Source organism: Gossypium hirsutum, chromosome D01 (assembly GCF_007990345.1).
Source record: "Gossypium hirsutum isolate 1008001.06 chromosome D01, Gossypium_hirsutum_v2.1, whole genome shotgun sequence".
In the NCBI taxonomy this organism is placed as follows: Eukaryota; Viridiplantae; Streptophyta; class Magnoliopsida; order Malvales; family Malvaceae; genus Gossypium; species Gossypium hirsutum.
In genome coordinates, this window is record NC_053437.1 from 24,698,405 (window position 1) to 24,718,340 (window position 19,936).

Consider the following 19,936-nt stretch of genomic DNA (forward strand, 5'->3'; position numbering starts at 1 on the left):
ATCCTAGAAAGATTAAGGCTGTATTTGATTGGGAACAGCCTAAGAACATTTCTGAGATCCGTAGTTTTCTGGATATTGCGTGCTATTACCGTAGGTTCATTGACGGGCTCTCATTAACTGTATCTCCTTTGATTAAGTTTTTGGAAAAGAACACCCCTTTTTTTTAGATTGATGAGCAGCAATCGAGCTTTGAAAAGCTCAAATCTATTTTAACTCGGGTTCCTATTTTGATACAGCCTAAATATGGTAAATAGTTTGTCGTTTATAGTGATGTGCTGCATGTGGGGTTAGGATGTGTTCTGATGCAAGATGGTAAGGTTGAGGCTTATACGTCCTGACAGCTTAAGGCACACGAGGGAAATTATCCGACGAATGATCTCTAGTTAGCTGTTGTGGTTTTTACCTTAAAGATTTGTAGGCACTATCTGTATGGTGAGAGATGTATAATCTACACTGATCACGAGAGTCTTAAGTACCTCCTTACCCAAAGGAGTTGAACCTTAGGTAGCGTAGATGGATTGAACTGCTTAATGATTACGACTGCACTATAGAGTATCATCATGGTAAGGCCAATGTGGTGGCTGATGCTATTAGCCGTAGAGAAATGTTTGTTTGCCTAAGTCTGTTTGATTATGGGAGTCTACTAGCTGAGTTGTAAGTTAAGCTAACTTGGATTGATCAAATTCGAGATAAATAGTTAGAGGATGACTCTCTGGTTCTACGTTTTCGTCAGGTAGAGGATAGTAGTACATCTGACTTTGGGTTGAATAGTGATGGGGTTTTGTGTTTCTGAGGATGTGTTTGTGTACTGAATGACTCTGATTTGAGATAGTCTATTTTGAGGGGAGCACATTGTAGCCCTTATGTTATGCATCCCAGTGGAAATAAGATGTATCGGGATCTTCTTGATCTGTATTGGTTGCCTGGGTTGAAACAAAAGGTAACAGATTTTGTTTCTCATTGTTTAACGTGCCAGCAAATTAAGGCTGAGCATCAGTTGCCTTCATGTTTGTTCCAACCCATTAGGGTTTTCTTATGGAAATAGGAACATGTGACTATGGACTTCGTTAGTGGGTTGCCCTTAACACCTAGTAAAAAGGATTTTGTATAGGTTATCGTGGATTGGTTGACCAAGTCTACCTACTTCATACTTGTTTGGACAAATTATTCTCTTTAGAAGCTGACCAAGCTGTACATTTCTGAGATTGTGAGATTTCATGGGGTTCCAGTTTCGATAATTTTGGATAGAGATTCTCGTTTTACTTCTCAGTTTTTGAGAAAGCTTCATGAGGCTTTGGGTTCGAGATTGGACTTCAGTACTGCGTTTCATCCTCAGACCGATGGTCAATTTGAGAGGGTGATTCAGATACTGGAGGATATGTTTCGAATTTGTATAATTGATCTCCGAAATGGTTGGGAGGATTTTCTGCCATTAGTCGAGTTCGCCTACAATAACAGTTTTTTGTCTAGCATTCAGATGGCACCTTACGAGGCTCTGTATGGTCATAAGTGTTGTACCCAGCTATGTTAGACTGAGTTGGGTGAACATCGAGTTTTGGGTCTTGAGTTGGTTTGAGATTGAAGACAAAGTTAGACTGATTCGGGATCATCTTAAAGCGACTTCTGGTAGAAAGAAATCCTATACAGATTTGTAAAGGAGGTATCTATGTTGAAGAAGGTTCTGCGTTTTGGATATAAAGGCAAGTTGAGCCCTAGGTTCAGTGGGTCATATCAGATTTTGAAGCGTGTGAGACCAGTTGCTTTTCAGCTAGACCTACCTCCAGAGTTGGACTGCATCCATGATGTGTTTCACGTCTCTATGCTAAGGCGGTGTCGGTCTGACCTATCTCATGTTGTTCCTGTTGAGGAGATCAAGGTTAGACCAGATTTGACTTTTGAGGAGGAGCTAGTTCAGATTCTGAAGGAGGAAGTCGATTTCGTTAGTCAAGGTTCTGTGGTGGAATCATGGCACTGACGAAGCCACGTTGGAAACTGAGGACTCGATCTGCCAGCAGTATCCTCATCTGTTTGGATTAGGTAAATTTCGAGGCCGAAATTTTTGTTAGGGGGTAGAGTTGTAACACCCTCGTTTCTTGATTTTGTTTTTGTAAACTCTTTCATAAATATTTACTTGCTTTAATGTTTAGGGGCCTCAAGTTGGGTCTGAGGTCTTGGGTTCAAGTCTTGACGTGAGCAACAAAGGACTTATTTTTGCAAGTTTTGGATTAAGTGTGTTTGGATTTGGATTTGGATTTATTTTTTATTTTCTTTTTGCTTCTTGGTTTTTCGATTTCTATTCCTATTTTCCTTTCTAATTCAAATAAAAATTCAAGCTTTATTTGGGAATCTCTATCGTGCAAGTTCGATTGCTGTCATTTGGTAAGTGTGTGGGTTGGTTTAAGGTTTGCTATGGAATTGATGATTGGTTCGGGGTTTTGATGGTGATGAAGTGTTGTTAAGGGTTTTTCTTTTTAACTATTGTCTTTGGTTTGTGTTTATTGAATAATTAGGGGAGAATTGTGAGTCAGTGGGTGCTCTTCCGGCGGAGTGACTGTGTGGATCGTTGTTTCGAGGGTAAGTGATTCTATCGATTTCGCATTGTTACGGTTGTTGGGTTTTCAACATGTTGGGAATACCAAAGTCTTTTGTTTTCAAAATTGGAGAGTTCGTGGGGATTAATTCGTTGAAATTCGTTGATTATAGGTATTGGGAAATTCATCTTTTCAATTACTTCAAAAATTGAACCAGGTGTGTAACGAAAACACGAGAAAATAGTGATCAACAAAAGCCAAAATTGGGCCTGTCGACGCTACACGGCCTAGGCCATTTTTCGCCATGTGGGCGACACGGGCGTGTGGACCGTGTGCCAGGCCGTGTGGGCCCAATTTCAGAATTTTTCCCTAGAGCCGTTCACGTTGTTCCGATCAACTGTGGGCCTTCTGTGGGGTCGGCATGTGTGGTATAAGCCATAAAGCATGAAATATACTACTCTGTTAGGTTGAAATTGACATAAATGACATTTATGTGAGTATTATGAAACGCGGTATGTACGATTTGTTCATTTATATATAAGCATGTGTAATATTTGTTATACGAGCATGTATGGTATGTTAGTTCTAGTACCTGTTATTCTGTTTCATCTGATGTTTATCAGTATCTGATTATGGGGCGGGTTATGTATTATGAGGAGGAAGTATTCTTCATGAGGTGATTTCTCACCAATATACTAGCAGCAACGCTGCAATTGAATTTGAAAAGTGTCTTATAGGCACTATGCAGTGTATAAGGCTGGGTGGGTGTTTTATACCCCACGTGGTGTGTTGGGATGGACAGAGCTGGTGTGTAGAGGATGGGGGTAGGATTATGCATATTTGTATCTGAATGTTCTGATAATACTGATTCTGTAGAAGGTTTACATCTGTGTCTAGTTTGCATGAGATTGAATCTAAATTTCTATTTATATACATGTTACACACTGAGTTTCAAAACTCACTCTTTGTTTGTTTGATCTTTTCAAGTAACCCTTAGACTTAGGCGGGTCGGTGCGACAAAGGCTCAGTGGTGACCACATTTCCATAAAATTCCATTCTTTTAAAATTAGTTTAAGCTTTTCTGATTGAAAGTTTTAAAATTTTGGGACTCTCGGGACTTTTTGGGACTGTTTTTGGTTTTGGATTTAACTTTTGTTTTCTAAGCGTAACAATTGATAAAAAGGTTTTTCTAGAAATGTTAACTTTTTTAAAGTAACGATTTTCAAGAAATAATTTGATTTGCCAAAATATGACATTTTAAAGAAACTTCGTTGCAAAACATTCGGTTTAATAAAAAGGCATAATTGAGCTATGTTTTTAAATCAAATAAGTTTATCAATAAGTTTTCCAAACAAATCGGACATACTAAGTAACAACAGTTATGATGATTTTCCATTAACAAGGAAGTCGTTTTATAAATTTCCTCGTAACACTTTTGGATTCGGCCATAATGTCCAGGCCGGGTTTGTGGCGTTACATATAATTTCAAAATTCTTATTCTTGAGCATAATTACACTAAACTCATAGTTGTGGGGGAAATGTGTTCTAAAGATATTTTTCAAAGGTGATTTCAAGTAATTGCTTTTTCAATTTGTGCATTACTCGGGATCAGCAATGAATTAAGTTTGGAGGTGTGGAAACACAAAAATATATAGACTTTTTTAGCACACTTTGAGCTTTAATTCATGCAGTTTCGTAATTTTTGTCAAAATTTGTACTTTAATTATAAAATAATTAATTTGCACTAAAATTATTAACATATTGAATTTTATTTTTTTATAATAAATTTACACAAATTTGGTTTATTTTTAACAGTTTTGCAAAAAGGGTAAAAATTGGTTCGACAGTCACCTTAAGAAGCTTAAATCGTTAAGGAAATTTTTGCATAAAGTGAATCAAGAGTATGGTTAATTAATTTTCCAGCCATGGAAAGTCCAAAATTATTTATTAAACATACTTTATATTTAATTTTGATCCAACATTAATTGAGTTAAAAATTAATATAAAGTCTAAAGAAGAAAAGGGACTGAAATTGTGTTACGAAGAGGACTTGTCCACCAAGGGATTTGTAGGCCCAAACCGTCCATATAAGCTAACCCAATCAGCTTATTTAGCTGATTTTATTAATTTCAAAGCAGCCCTTGAAGTTCCCGTTAATTCTGTTCAAACCACTCCTCTTTTTGTGCCTTCTATTTTTAGCCCCAATCTAAAAATAACAAGTTTGAATCACTCAAACGTGCACCAAGCATGGTCGGCCAAGGGAGAGGGAGTGGCTGATATTTCTTTGCTATTTTTAGTATTCATTCCCACCTATAAATACCCCTCTCCCCATCTTCATTTCACACCATTCATTCCCACACATATTTCTCTTTTTCACTCACTTTTTATCTTCCTTTGCCTTCTTTGTTTTCCCTTTTTCTTGTTCATTCCCTTGCCGATTTCCCTCTTGAAAAAGAGCTTTCATCCATCTTGGAATAGAAGCATTCAATTTTTCGTGGAGGTCTCGATTCAATAGAATGAGCAGAGAAGAAGAGGAGCGCGCTTGTTTGGCTTTAGAGAAATCTTGGATTTGCTTCCTAGTTCCCTTCTCTTTAAATTTCTTGTTTATGTTGTGATTATAAATATGAATAATTGTTGTGTTGTTGTTTTAATTAAAATGGCTTAAATTAATTCGTGTTAGATTTATTGCATTTTGTCCACTTAAATTATTAAAATCATGTTTGTGTTGTTATAGGCCTTGGTAAGTTGTTATACTTGCATTATAAAATGTAAGGTAACGAATGAATTAATTATTAAACGTATTGAAATTGAAATTAATTGACACAGTATTTAATTGGTGCATGTTTAATCTTCTAAGGTAGGTGAAGGTTAAATTAGCGACGGTATAAAATGGTGCATTAGAAGTGCATAACTTGTAAGATTATTGTGATTAAATTATTTTAATATATAAATATATTGTCACCTCACTTAATCTTATATGTGCTTATGAATATTGATTAATTGTTTTGAATTTACATTGTAAAATGTTCAAGAGATTGGTTAATTTAGTAAGTATATATGTGCAGTTGTTAACAAATTACCAAGTTGCCATGAAAATATTCGTAACAACATGATCATGGGTTTAGTAATTCTAAGTTAAGGAATGTAATTAATCTAACACAATTATGTCATATTGATTAAAACGCATCGTTTTGAAATCGTGCATTGGAATTTTTACTTTTTATTTTTTTTACTTAGTTAATTTTTAGTTTTTAAATCACTTCTTCAAAAGAACATATTTTTCCCATCACCAAAGTGTTTAATTTACATTTCATAAATATTTTTCTTTCACAGTCCCTGTGGGTACAATAACTCTACATTTACTTGTCATTTTATTACTTGTTACGATTGTGTACACTCTCACATTTTCCCTGTTCCAATTATACTGGCACGTAAGTGCATCATTGGATGAAACCTAAGCTACTATACTGGCACACACAGTGCATCAATGGATAAATCAAAGAAAATATACAGGAAAACACAGTGCATCAACGTATAAATCGAAGAAAATAAACTGGCCTACATAGTGAATCATTGGATAAACCAAAGAAAATATATCGTTACACACAATGCATCATCGGATAAAATGAAGAATCACCAATACATTTAACAAGTAACAAATTTTTAATTCCACTATAAGTTCAATCCATATTCTATCAATCTCAATTTCATCAATTCACTATCCCAATACAATACATAACATATTTCAACTCAATTTAACACCGAGTACCAAGTATCTATTAAATCGTACTTTTTTTATTTATTTATCGTATACATAATTAAAGCTACCATTTAAATCACAAGCAATATTTCATCATTTAATATACATTTCACACACATACATGTTCAACTCCACATTAACATTGTAACAATTTACGAGTCTATAAACTTACTAATATTCATGTAGCCATTGGGGATCGTTTTCGGCTTAAATCACAAGATGTTGTGTTTCATATTTTCATTACTTTCATTTCATTACTATTTGGTCGTTTCATGTATTTTTATTTCTATTTTTTTAACTTTACGACTCAGACTCGGTACAGGTACACGGATTTGTCCCCTCGAGTTGCCTGAAAATGATGTCTTTCATATATCATTCAGGTCCTAAGGCATATAATTATATTCAACTATACCGAAACAATTAATAGGATAACCATTTTCCTGTTCATTATATCTAGATCAATTCACATTCTTTTATTCTTACATTATCATCAAGTCACTAATTTATATAACACATATGCGAAAACTCAATTTCCTACTAATCTTCAACTATCAATTGAATCAAGAAATTTCAATTCTATTCATTTCAGTCTATTTCTCAATATTCAATACCCATAATCACAATTCATTTTATAGAATAATTATAACTCATCTTAATCCACAATCATGTGAACATCATAAATTGATCTTAAATCATAAAAATATATGTATTGAATTTTCGTACTACTAATTCGTCAATAATGATTCCTCAACCTCTAGCTGCAAGGATAGATTTTAGAATAATAGCAGCAACATTCATATTATTTTTTAAGCAACCTTGAGCTAAATGCTTTACGGATACACATCAGTATCATGCTACTACTTTCTTTCAACATTTATTTCTTACAAAACAATTATTCTATTACACATTAGACATTTTCGAATATAAGATAAAATAAATAATGATCAACATCCAAATCCCGACTCCGACTCGATAATGGCATGTACCTCTAGACTCAATTCTGAACTCAATTTAGTTCGAGAATCAGCTAAACCTATAGCTCTGATACTACTAAATGTAACATCCCTCACCTGGTCCGATCACCGGACCCAAGCAATAGAATATTATAAACAAATATCACACAATTCCAAACAATTTATAAATCATGACCACAAATACAAATTAAGACAATTACATACATGCATGATAAAATGTGTTAATCAATCCATTTCAGGTAAATATTGACTATACGGAAGCATTTATAGAAATCAGGACTTAACATGGATCAATTTGAATTAAAAATAAATAGATGAAAAAAATTTGACAGCAGGGGTCAAACAGTCGTGTGATAGAGCCCAAACTATGTGGCTCCAGATATGGTCATGTGGCTACACCACACGCCCATGCGACTACTCCATACACCTGTGTTCTCAGACCATGTAACTCTCTAACTTGGTACACACGGCCGTGTCATAGGCCGTGTGAAACCTGTACCTAAAAATATTAGACTACACGGCCGTGTGAAGAGGTCGTGTGTCTAGACCGTGTGTTAACCCGTGTACACCTGAAGAAACTTAAAATTCAAGACATTTTATCTATCCAAACTTAAGCATCAAGCCATACCATTTACATAAATCAATACCCTTATCAAAACACAACAAATTAGGCCAAATCATGTCAAATACCAATCAACCTAAGTCCTTTACCAATATGCCCACAATGGCATCTCCATATTCAAATCCAAGAAACCATAAGGATTTGATCAAACTTTCAAAATTTGAACACCTAAACATATAACCAATTCAGATTGCTTTGCATAATGACCTTACCATCTATACACAAACTACCAAAGCTAACAAAGTAGTAGCATAGTTATAACTTAACTACTATCCATTCCATATTAAAATAACCAAAACATAATATGTATAAACCAACTCAAGAAACCATTAACCATCAAGCCAAGCATGTAGCCAACTCATTCAAGACCACAATAGACAATTACCAAGCAATACAAGTTTCAAGCTAATAACCATTTGATCATTACCAAAATACCTTACATATATACATAGCTATAAAGACGTCAAAATTTAACTAACCATCCACTATAAAAACTAACATTCTAAACCCAAGAATCTTTAGTTACATGCCAAAATCAACATAAGGACTTCACCAACAATGGAGTTCGGGATTATCTCTGGATGTTGAGTTGAGTACAATCCGAATAGTACCTAAACTGCACATAGAAAATCAAACTGTACGCTGAGTAACTCAGTGGTATTTCTATAATCGAACAATAAAACATATTATAAAGGTTATAATGCATTTTAACATGTCATCACATCACCTAATTATTCAATCTATTTACATATCTTAAACCGAGCTTTTAAACTAATATCCATTATCTACCCTTGTTTCAATTTCATTATACTCAATTTCTCAATTCTACAATATAATTTTATCAACCAATCTTTAAATCACATATGTGACAGCATAATTCATCACTAATTGAACTCAATTGCACAATTATAACAATATATCATATTTTCAAATATATTCAATTTAATCTTTATCAAAAATAAGTAATTTGAATCAGTTCAATTCAACTCGTTTTAACATTTCCAGCTGACCGTATGCCATTAGCATGCAACGTAGTTTATGAATGCAACAATTGAAAAGATCTAGGTTATAGAAATACAATCCGTAAGCTCTGAGCTATTCGTCAATGACCCTGTCTTTTCCTTTTCATTTTGAAGAATGCAGGTCAACATTAGCTATGGATTAAAACAACATAATAAATTATCAATATACAGCCAATTTCACATTTAATTATTCAATATTGCAACTTTACATTTTATTAAATTTTAGCTCCTAAAATCAGGACTAACAACATTTTGACAATTAACTTCCAAAGTAATAGGGTTGCATATCCTAGGGTCCCTATAAGACTTCTAATTTCTCAATCACACCCCTAATTTTGAATTTTTCACTATTTACTCCTTATTGTATAAAGTCGTCAATTGACTTTGTAATATAGTCCTTTATCAATTCTAAACTTAGTATCTATCAAAATAACACCTTGACCACCAAAAGTCCATCAATAGTAACATCCTAATTCCTTGAAAATATTTAAAATTACAACATGGGTCGAGTAGTTCTAGGTACCGGGATTCTGAAAGCCTAAAAATTACAAGAAAAAGGGACTAAATTAACTAACTAAATAAAGCTTGGGAGCAAAAACCCTCTTGATCGTTCGTCCTCTCCTTCTCCTTATAGGTTTTGAATTTTCATGCAACAAAACTGAGACAGAAAGCTTTCTTTTACGATCCAAAATTTCAATATTTTTCTTTCCAATTTCTATTTTGTTTTCATTTTATTATTTTAACTTTATTATAACATAAAATATCTACATATTTACTAATGTTTAACCGGTCACACGTGATTACTGATAACTCTTGAAAAGAGTTATATTTTCTGTCTTTTGACCTAGCTAATTGTTTGTACTTAGGTATATTTTGTTACATTTTAAGGCATTTTAATTAACATTTGTTATATTGCATTCAGACTTGGACTAGTTTAGTTATTTGGTGCTTTTAATTGATTTTTGTGGAAGTTCTGTACGGTGGTAGGAAAGGAACAGGTTTTCGAAGAAAGGAAATAAAGGAGTGAAGTTTTGCTGAGGCAAAATGCAGATAACATACCAGCATGAGTTCCATAGCAATGCCGAGAAGACTAAGTCAAACATTTCACGTGCAGTTGTTTCAGTTTGAAATTTAAACTCGTACCTCAAAAGGCATACTGAAAAGAAGTAGAAAAGTAAGAGGTCTCGAGTGGAAGAGGAAATCATCCTTCTGGTCAACACATGACTGTGCTACTAAAGTGTGGACCAGCGGAAGCTGTTTTGCTGATGTTCTTTTGTTATTTCCTTAGTGCTCTCTTGTGGACTTATTTGGTTGTAAATGATGGTGATGATTTGAAATTATATTTTCCAACCAATGAGTTAAATCTCATCAGGTTAGGGTTATTTTGATGATACTTAAACTGTTTTAAGTTTTCATGGTATAAATCTGATTATTTTATTACCCATTCAATTGTTTAAGTGATATCCCTAGAAATAGTTGATGGCATATTATTCCTATTAAGTTGATTTAATGCGGGAACTGTTAGATTACTTAACTAGTATTGGATGGAATGAGCAACATTCGAATGATTCTTGCATGATAAAGAAGGAATTACACAGGTTACTGTAATAAGACCTTCTATGAGAAAGGACAGTGACTTGAGGTTTTGCACCTAAAAGTGGCAGGCCACTCTAGGACTCTTCTGCACAGTAAGTTAATCAAGATTTTGCCATGACAGTACTACTAGTAAGGTTGATTTTAAGTAATCCCAACCTTCCACATAAATATAGTAGACGCTATACTTAACTCTCTACCGAAATATCTTCACCTTAGCATTCTTAGTTGATTATCTGTTCATTTATATATTATACACACAATAGTTCCCCTATTTACATTTCTGTTATCGCCTTTGTCATAGCAATTCCAGTTATTTACCCATCATTGCATATTCACCTTAGTTTTTTCCATAACATTTCCTTTAATCATTTTATTATAACATTAACTTGACCCTATTAAGATAACTTGACCAATTTTTTTCCTCAATCTGATCTTCATGGGAACGATACTCACTTACCTCTTTATTAATTGAACTGACGTGCATACTTGCATACAAATAGCATACCATTTTACACGTGAAAATTTTTTGGCGCTGTTTCCAGAGATCGATAAGGTGAAATTTTGTTTGGTTATTTTACTTAGTCATTTAATTTAATTTAATTTTTACAATTTTTCCATCAATTCATGAGAAGAGGCATTCTTGCTAACACAAAATACCTTTTTGATCTAGAGATTGACAGAACTTTACGAAGAAAGAGAAAATAATTGAGAAAAATGGTTGGAAATAGGAATGATCTCAATGGCAAACCAAATGACCAAAATGAGAATCCTCACATGGGGCATGTGGTGGATGATCGGGACAAGCAAATTAAAGAACATGTTGTCCCGATGCTAGATGACTTGAATACAAGAATAGTCAGATCGACTATACAAGCTCAGCAATTTGAGTTACAAATTATAGGGGAATTTGGTGGTTTACCCACTGAAAACCCACGACTACATTTAAGACTTATTCCAGAAGTTTGTGATTCATTCAAACAATAGGATGTTCCTGAAGATGCCTTGAGACTGCTATTCTCGTATTCCTTAAGAGATCGTGCTAGGGCATGGTTAAATATTTTTCCATCAAGAACAGTGGCATCATGGAATGACCTTTGCTAGAGATATTTTTTAAGGTATAATCCCCCCACTAAGAATGCCAAGTTGAGAAATGATATTACATCCTTTCAGCAATTTGAAGATGAAACACTATATGAAGCGTGGGCGCAATTTAATGAGTTAATTAGGAAATGTCCAATGTATGGATTCCAACACTAGACTCAAATGGAAATGTTTTACAATGGGCTAAATGCACATACACGAATGGTATTTGATGCCTCAGCAAATGTTACTTTGTTGGATAAGACATATAATGAAGCATACGAAATTTTGGAAAAAAATTGCCAACAATGATTACCAATATCCGACTACACGAGTTGGGACGGGTAAGAGAGCTTTTGATACGATTGAGCTCGATGCAATCACTTCATTGATGGCCCAGGTCTCTTCTCTAGCTAATATAATTAAAACCATGAAACATTCAACTACTATGCAGGAAATAAAAGTATCTAAATCATCATGTGTTTATTCTGGTGAAAGTCACAAGTTTGATGAATGTCCATCCAATCCAATGTCAGTATACTATATGGGGAACTCTAATTGAAATAATAATCCATACTACAATACCTACAATTCAGGGTGGAGACAACATCTGAATTTTAGTTGAAATAATCAAAGTACATGAAATTTTAATACTTTCGTAATGTAGAATGTCAAAAATGCACCGCCAGGATACGTTCAACCAATGCCCCGACAAAATAATCAAAATGGTCAGGCGCCATCATCTACTTCTATGGAAGCTTTGTTAAAGGAATATATGGCCAAGAATGATGCTGTGATACAGAGCCAGGCTACATCCCTTTGAGCGCTTGAGAATAAAGTGGGGTAGATAGTCAATGCTTTGAACACAAGACCGCAAGGAGCATTACCCAACGACACCAAAATTCGAGGACACAAGGTAAGGAGAAATGCAAGGCTATTACTCTCAAAATAGGGACTCAGCTAGATGATGTTGTTCAAAATGTTATGGAAGAAGAGGACGACTCAAGACACAATCATGAAAAGATCTCAGAATCAACTGAAAATCATATAACATCTGAAAAGGATAAGAAAAAAATGTTATGATAAAATTATATTGCCAACAAAAATGCGACAACAAAAGAATATCAGCAACCTAAAGGACGACCACCTCTACCTTTTCCTCAGGGATTTCATAATTTTAAGCAGAATTTTCAGTTCAAAGGATTTTTTGGGTTTCTTGAAGCAACTCCATATCAACATAACGCTAGTAGAAGCTTTGGAGTGAATGCCCAATTACGTGAAATTTATGAAAGGCACATTGTCAAAGAAGCGCAGGTTGGGAGAATTTGAAATTTTTTCTCTTACTAAACGGTGCACAGCAATATTGATGAATAAACTGTCTCTAAAGTTGAAGGACCTAGGAAGTTTCACTATCTCATATTCAATTAGAAATTATTAAATTGGCAAGGTATTATGTGATTTAGGCGCAGGTATAAATCTAATGCCTATGTTTATTTTCAAGAAGCTAGGAATTGGGAAGACAAGACCTACCACACTGACGTTGTAATTAGTTGATAGATCTTATGTCCATCCAGAAGGTAAAATCAAATAGTATTGGTAAGGGTAGATAAATTTATCTTTCCCGCATATTTTCTTATTTTAGAATGTGAAGCTGACCATGATGTTCCAATTGTTCTTGGAAGACAATTTCTTGCTACTGGTAGGACTCTAATTGATGTACAGAAAGGTGAGCTAACTATGAGAGTGAATGATTAGCAGGTCACTTTCAGTGTTGAAGTGTGCGAATGAGAATGAGGAATGCCACACGGTTGATATGATAGAAACAACAGTAGACAAATTTGTAAAATTTTGGTACAGTAGTGATGACAGCGAAGATTACTTGATGGAGCAAGATGAATAATTAAGATCTAAAGAGCTTGGTGAATTTAAGGAAGCTCAACAGATAGTGGATAGGCCAGGGAAGAAATTTGAGACCCTGGATTTATCTGAAAAATCCTTTAAGCCTTCTAAACCTTCTGTAAAGGAATCACTTGAGCTAGATTTAAAGCCTTTACCATAACATCTAAAATATGCATACTTGGGGAATAATAGTACTTTGCTAGTTGTAATTTCTACAAAATTAACACATGAACAAGAGAACATGTTGTTAGAAGTGTTGTGACGATCTAAAAGGGCATTGGGATGGACCCTTGCTAATATAAAAGGAATTAGCCCAACATTGTGTATGCACAAGATTTTGTTGGAAGATTACCACATTAATTCCATTGAACAGCAGAGACGACTAAATACAATTATGAAAGAAGTTATTAAGAGGGAGATTATCAAGTCACTTGACGTCAGTATTATTTATCCCATTTCTGACAGCTCGTGGTTAAGCCTTGCATGCCCAAGAAAGGAGGTGTCACAATGGTAAGTAACAACAATGATGAGCTCGTACCAACTCACACCATTATAGGATGGAGGGTGTGTATGGACTATCGCAAGCTTAACAAGGCAACAAGGAGAGACCATTTCCCTTTATTGTTCATTGATCAGATGTTAGATAGATTAGTTGGTAAGACTTTTTATTATTTTTTAAATGGTTATTTTGATTGCAATTAGATTGCCATAGCACCAAAATACCAAAAGAATACCACCTTCACCTGTTCATATGACACTTTTGCATTTAGACGGATGTCGTTTGGGTTATGTAATGCCCTGACAACTTTCCAACTTTGCATGATGGTTATATTTTCAGACATGGTGGAGAATTTCCTTGAAGTTTTTATGGACAACTTCTCTGTGTTTTGGGAATGATTTTGAGGATTGTTTAAAGAATTTAGAGATGGTATTGGGCCACTGTGAAGAAACAAATCTTGTGTTAAATTGGAAGAAATGCCACTTCATGGTCTATGAAGGCATTGCCTTGGGACATAAAGTGTCACGGTGAGGAATTGAGGTGGACCAAGCAAAAATAGAAGTGATTGAAAAATTGCCACCTCCCACCAATGTAAAGGGTATTTGAAGTTTCCTAAGACATGTAAGATTTTACAGAAGATTTATTAAGGACTTCTCGAAAATCTGTAAACCCTTTTATACTCTACTTGAAATAAATAAACCTTTTAATTTTGATGATCAATGTTTGTAGGCTTTTGAGGTACTCAAGGAGCGACTAGTAGTAGCACCAATTGTAGTTGCTCTAGAATGGCCATTGCCTTTTGAACTCATGTGCAGCGCTAGTGATTTTTCCATGGGAGCAGTATTGGGGCAAAGAAAGGACAAGGTATTACACACAATATAGTATGTTAGTAGGATGCTAACAGAAGCTCAGCTTAATTACACCACCACAGAGAAATAATTGTTGGCAGTAGTCTTTGCATTCGACAAATTTCAATCTTACTTAATGGGGACAAAAGTTACAATTTACACAGATCACTTGGCTATCAAATATTTGATATGCAAGAAGGATCCAAGGCTAGACTAATTAGGTGGATACTTTTGCTGCAAGAGTTTGATTTGGAAATTAGAGATAGGAAGGGAACCGAAAATCAAGTGGTTGACCATTTGTCAAGAATAGAATTTGGAAATGAAGGTGGTTGCACAAAATGCATTAAGGAGGATTTCCCAAACGAATAGTTATTCATTGCCAAGGCACTACCTTAGTATTCAGACATAGTAAACTTTTTGGTGAGTGGTGTAATGCCACTTGACATCAATACGCATAAGAAACGAAAATTTCTTCATGATGCAAAATAGTACTATTGGGATTAACCTTTCCTATTTAAACATTGTGTAGACTAGATAATTCAGAAGTGTGTCCTAACGATGAGATACTTAGCATTTTATAGCATTGCCATTTAGCTCCTTGTGGAGGACATTTTGGAGGAATGAAAATGGCTGCCAAGGTACTCCAGTTAGGATTTTATTAGCCGGCCCTATTTAAAGACGCTCATGAATTTTATAAGTCATGTAACCATTTTCAAAGAACAGGGAATGTCTGAAGAAGACAGGAACTGTCGTTGCAAAGTATATTAGAGATTAAGTTATTTGATGTATAGGGAATAGACTTTATGGGTACATTTCCACCATCCGCAGACAAGTTGTACATACTTTTGGTAGTAGACTATGTCTCTAAATTAGTAGAAGCAGTAACTCTCTAGAGGCTTGAATCGTTGAGGAAATTTTTGCATCAAGTGAATCAAGAGTATAGTTAACTAATTTTCCAGCCATAGATGATCCAAAATTATGTATTAAACATACTTTATATTTAATTTTGATCCAATGTTAATTGGGTTAAAAATTAATATAAAGTCTGAAGAAGAAAATGGGACCAAATTGTGTTAAGAAGATGACTAGTCCACCAAGGGATTTGGAGGCCCAAACCGTCCATATAAGCTGACCCAATCAACTTATTTAGCTAACTTTATTAATTTCAAAATAGACCTTGAAGTTACCCTTAATTCTATTCAAACCCCTGCTCTTTTCGTGCCTTCTATTTTTAGCCCCAAGCTAAAAATAACAAGTTTGAATTACTCAAACTTGCACCAAGTATGGCTGGCCAAGGGAGAGGGAGTGGCTGATATTTATTTTATAATTTTAGCAGCCACTCCCATCTATAAATACCCCTCTTCCCTTCTTCATTTCACACCATTCATTCCCACGCATCTTTCTCACTTTCTCTCTTCCTTTCCCTTCTTTGTTTTCCATTTTTCTTATTCATTCCCTTGTCGGTTTCCCTCTTGAAAAAGTGCTTTCATCCACCTTGGAGTAGCAACATTCAATTTTTCTTGGAGGCCTTATTTTAATAGAATGAGCAGAAAAGAAGAGGAGCGCACTAGTCTGGGTTTAGAGAAATCCTGGATTTGCTTCCTAGTTCCCTTCTCTTTAAGTTTCTTGTTTATGTTGTGATTATGAATATGAATAATTTGTTTCTTATTGTCCTTGTTCTAATTAAAATGACTTAAATTAAATTTGTCTTAGATTGATTGCATTATGTCCACTTAAATTATTAAAATCATGTTTGTGTTGTTATAGGCATTAGTAAGTTGTTCAATTAAATAAAATCATGCTGATATTATACTTGCATTATAAAATGTAAGGTAATGAATGAATTAATTATTAAAACTTTTAAAATTGTAATTAATTGTCACAATTTTTCATGGAGGCCTTATTTTAACAGAATGAGCAGAGAAGAAGAGGAGCGCACTAGTCTGGGTTTAGAGAAATCCTAGATTTGCTTCCTAGTTCCCTTCTCTTTAAGTTTCTTGTTTATGTTGTGATTATGAATATGAATAATTTGTTTCTTATTGTCCTTGTTCTAATTAAAATGACTTAAATTAAATTTGTCTTAGATTGATTGCATTATGTCCACTTAAATTATTAAAATCATGTTTGTGTTGTTATAGGCATTAGTAAGTTGTTCAATTAAATAAAATCATGCTGATATTATACTTGCATTATAAAATGTAAGGTAATGAATGAATTAATTATTAAAATTTTTGAAATTGTAATTAATTGTCACAATATTTAATTGCTGCATGTTTAATCTTCTAAGGTAGCTGAAGGTTAAATTAGGGACGAAATTAAACGGTACATTAGCCTTGCATAACTTGTAAGATTATTGTGATTAAATTGTTTCAATATATAAATATATTGTCACCTCACTTAATCTTATATGTGCTTATGAATATTGATTAATTGTTTAAATTGACATTGAAAAATGTTCAAGAGATTGGTTAATTTAGTAATTATGTATGTGCAATAGTTAACAAATTACCAAGTTGCCGTGAAAATATTCATACCAACATGAACATGGGTTTATTAATTCTAAGTTAAGGAATCTAATTGATCTAAGACAATTATGTTATATTGATTAAAACTCATCTTTTTGAAATTGTACATTGGAATTTTTACTTTTTATTTTTTTAATTAGTTAATTTTTAATTTTTAAATCACTTCTTTCAAACAACATATTTTTCTCATCACCAAAGTGTTTGATTTACATTTCATAAATATTTTTCTTTCATAGTCCCTATGGGTACAATAACTCGACATTTACTTGTCACTTTATTACTTGCTGCGATTGTGTATACTTGCACATTTCCGTCGTTCCAAGTTTTTGGCACTGCTACCAAGGAACTATTTTAAAAGACATTATTTGTGAAATTATCAATTTTACATTTTGGTCTATTTTTTTTTGTTAAATTTTAATTCCAATATTTTTATTTTTTTGTGTTTGTTTCAGGTGTTTATGAGTATTGATCAAATCATTGACTTACTACCCGTAGACCTTGAAATTGAAAGAACTTTCAGAAACAAGAGAAGACAAGCGAACCAAGGAAGGACTAAAGAGATGAATTCTAAAAATCAAAACCAAAATCTAGGAGGAGCATCACTAATAATACTCACAATCCCATCATTGTTGTCGATGATAGAAACTGCGTCATTCAATAATATGTCATTCCTCTATTCAACGAGCTCAATCCGAGAATCATGAGACCCAAAATTAAGGCACCACAATTCGAACTAATAGTCATGTTCCAAATGTTGCAAAATATGGGTCAATTTAGTGGGATGCCTATTGAAGATCCACATCTTCATCTTCGGCTATTTATGGAAGCGAGTGACTCATTCAAACTAGTTGGGGTGACCAAGGATGCCTTAAGACTGAGATTATTTCCATACTCCTTAAGAGATAGAGCACGACCATGGTTGAACTCCCTACTGTCCCGTTCCATAACTACATGGCAAGAGTTGGTTAAACGTTTATTAATAAAATACTTTCCTCCATCTCTAACCGCCAAGATCTGAAATGAAATCACTTCATTTCAGTAACTTGATGGAGAATCTTTATATGAGGCATGGGAACGGTTCAAAGAGTTATTATGAAAGTGCCCTCATCATGGCATTCCATACTACATTCAAATGGAGACTTTCTATATTGATCTCAATATCCATACTAGAATGATGGTGGATGCTTCGACAAATAGAACCCTTTTTTCTAAGTCCTATAAAAATGCTTACGAGATTATTGAAAGAATTTCCAGAAATAACTATTAGTGGCCAACCAATTGAGTAGCCTTAGAAAGACGAGTAGCAAGAGTACATGAAACAGACACATTTGTTTCTCTGGCAGTGCAGGTATCCTCTATGTATTCTATTCTTAAGAACATAATTGTTAATGGTTTCAATGGTAATTTGACAAGTCAGCATGTGAATACTGTAGAGATGGCCATTTCTTTAAAAATTTTCCATTGAATCAAGAGTCAAAATATTACATGGGAAATCAAAATTGGAATGGTCCGCAATCAAATTCTTACAACTCTTCAAAGAAGAATCATCCAATTTTTTCATGGAGAAATCAATAGGCAGACCATAATGACTCTTCTATGTTATCTTGACAAAATTATCCACCAGAATAGTCTTAACAAGTGCAACAACCCCCACCAACTTAATCTTCAAGTAATCTTGAGAATTTGTTGAAGGCGTACATAGCGAAGAATGATGAACTAATCCAAAGCTAGGCAGCAACATTGAAGAATTTACGAAACCAAGTGAGACAACTAGCCAATAAGCTCAGAAGCAGACCCTAAGGTATTTTGCCGAGCATCACAGAAAAATCCAAGAATTTCAGGCAAAGAACACTGCAAAGCAGTCACTTTTCCAAGTGGAAAGACATCGGATCCCAAGGTGGTTGAAGTTCAAGGTTAGCATATTGTAGCTCAAGACAAAGAGGAAGTTCAACCAAGTGCTGAAACTCCTATTTCACTAAAGTTAGATTTGATGATCCTTAATGAGGTAAACTCTAAACCAGATAGTTCTGATTATCTAACACCCTTTTCAGATGCAAAAAAATTTCCACTGAAGAGTTGTTCAGTTAAAGCTAAAATTCCACCACTGTCATATCCTCAACAATTCCAGAAGTAGCAACAGGATACTCAGTTGAAATAAATTTTTGATGATGAGGTGGCTTTAATGACTTCGATGATGCTAAATCCCCAAATATAGTTGAAGATTGCTCTGCTATTTCCAAGATAGAATCACTGGCTTCTACAGAATTGGAGCTCAATTCTTTAGATGATCCGTTAGAACATATTCTATTGGCAGATTCGCCAAGTGATGATGAAGACATGGAATGTTTGGGTTTGTTAGAAGCTAATTCGAAGGGATTCACTCAAGAAGTTCCACTTGAATCATTAGAGTTATCATATCAGGAGTATATGCAACCAAAGTTGTTGATTGAAGAGCCAACTGAATTGGAACTGGAGATTTTGTCTCCTCATCTCAAATATGACTATGTGGGTCTATCTTCGATTTTACCTGTCATTATTTTAGTTGAATTCACCAAAGATCAAGAACAAGAGGCACTTATG

The 19,936-nt window shown here is 34.3% G+C and overlaps 2 non-coding genes across 2 annotated transcripts; both read right to left on the minus strand.

Moving 5' to 3' along the window:
• Positions 1-11,645: 11,645 nt before the first annotated feature.
• LOC121214333 (small nucleolar RNA R71) lies at positions 11,646-11,752 on the minus strand. Its single transcript, XR_005909916.1, has one exon. It is a non-coding gene; the product is annotated as a small nucleolar RNA R71 (small nucleolar RNA).
• A 6,613-nt stretch (positions 11,753-18,365) lies between these two features.
• On the minus strand, positions 18,366-18,472 carry LOC121214115 (small nucleolar RNA R71). Its single transcript, XR_005909702.1, has one exon. It is a non-coding gene; the product is annotated as a small nucleolar RNA R71 (small nucleolar RNA).
• Positions 18,473-19,936: the final 1,464 nt, after the last annotated feature.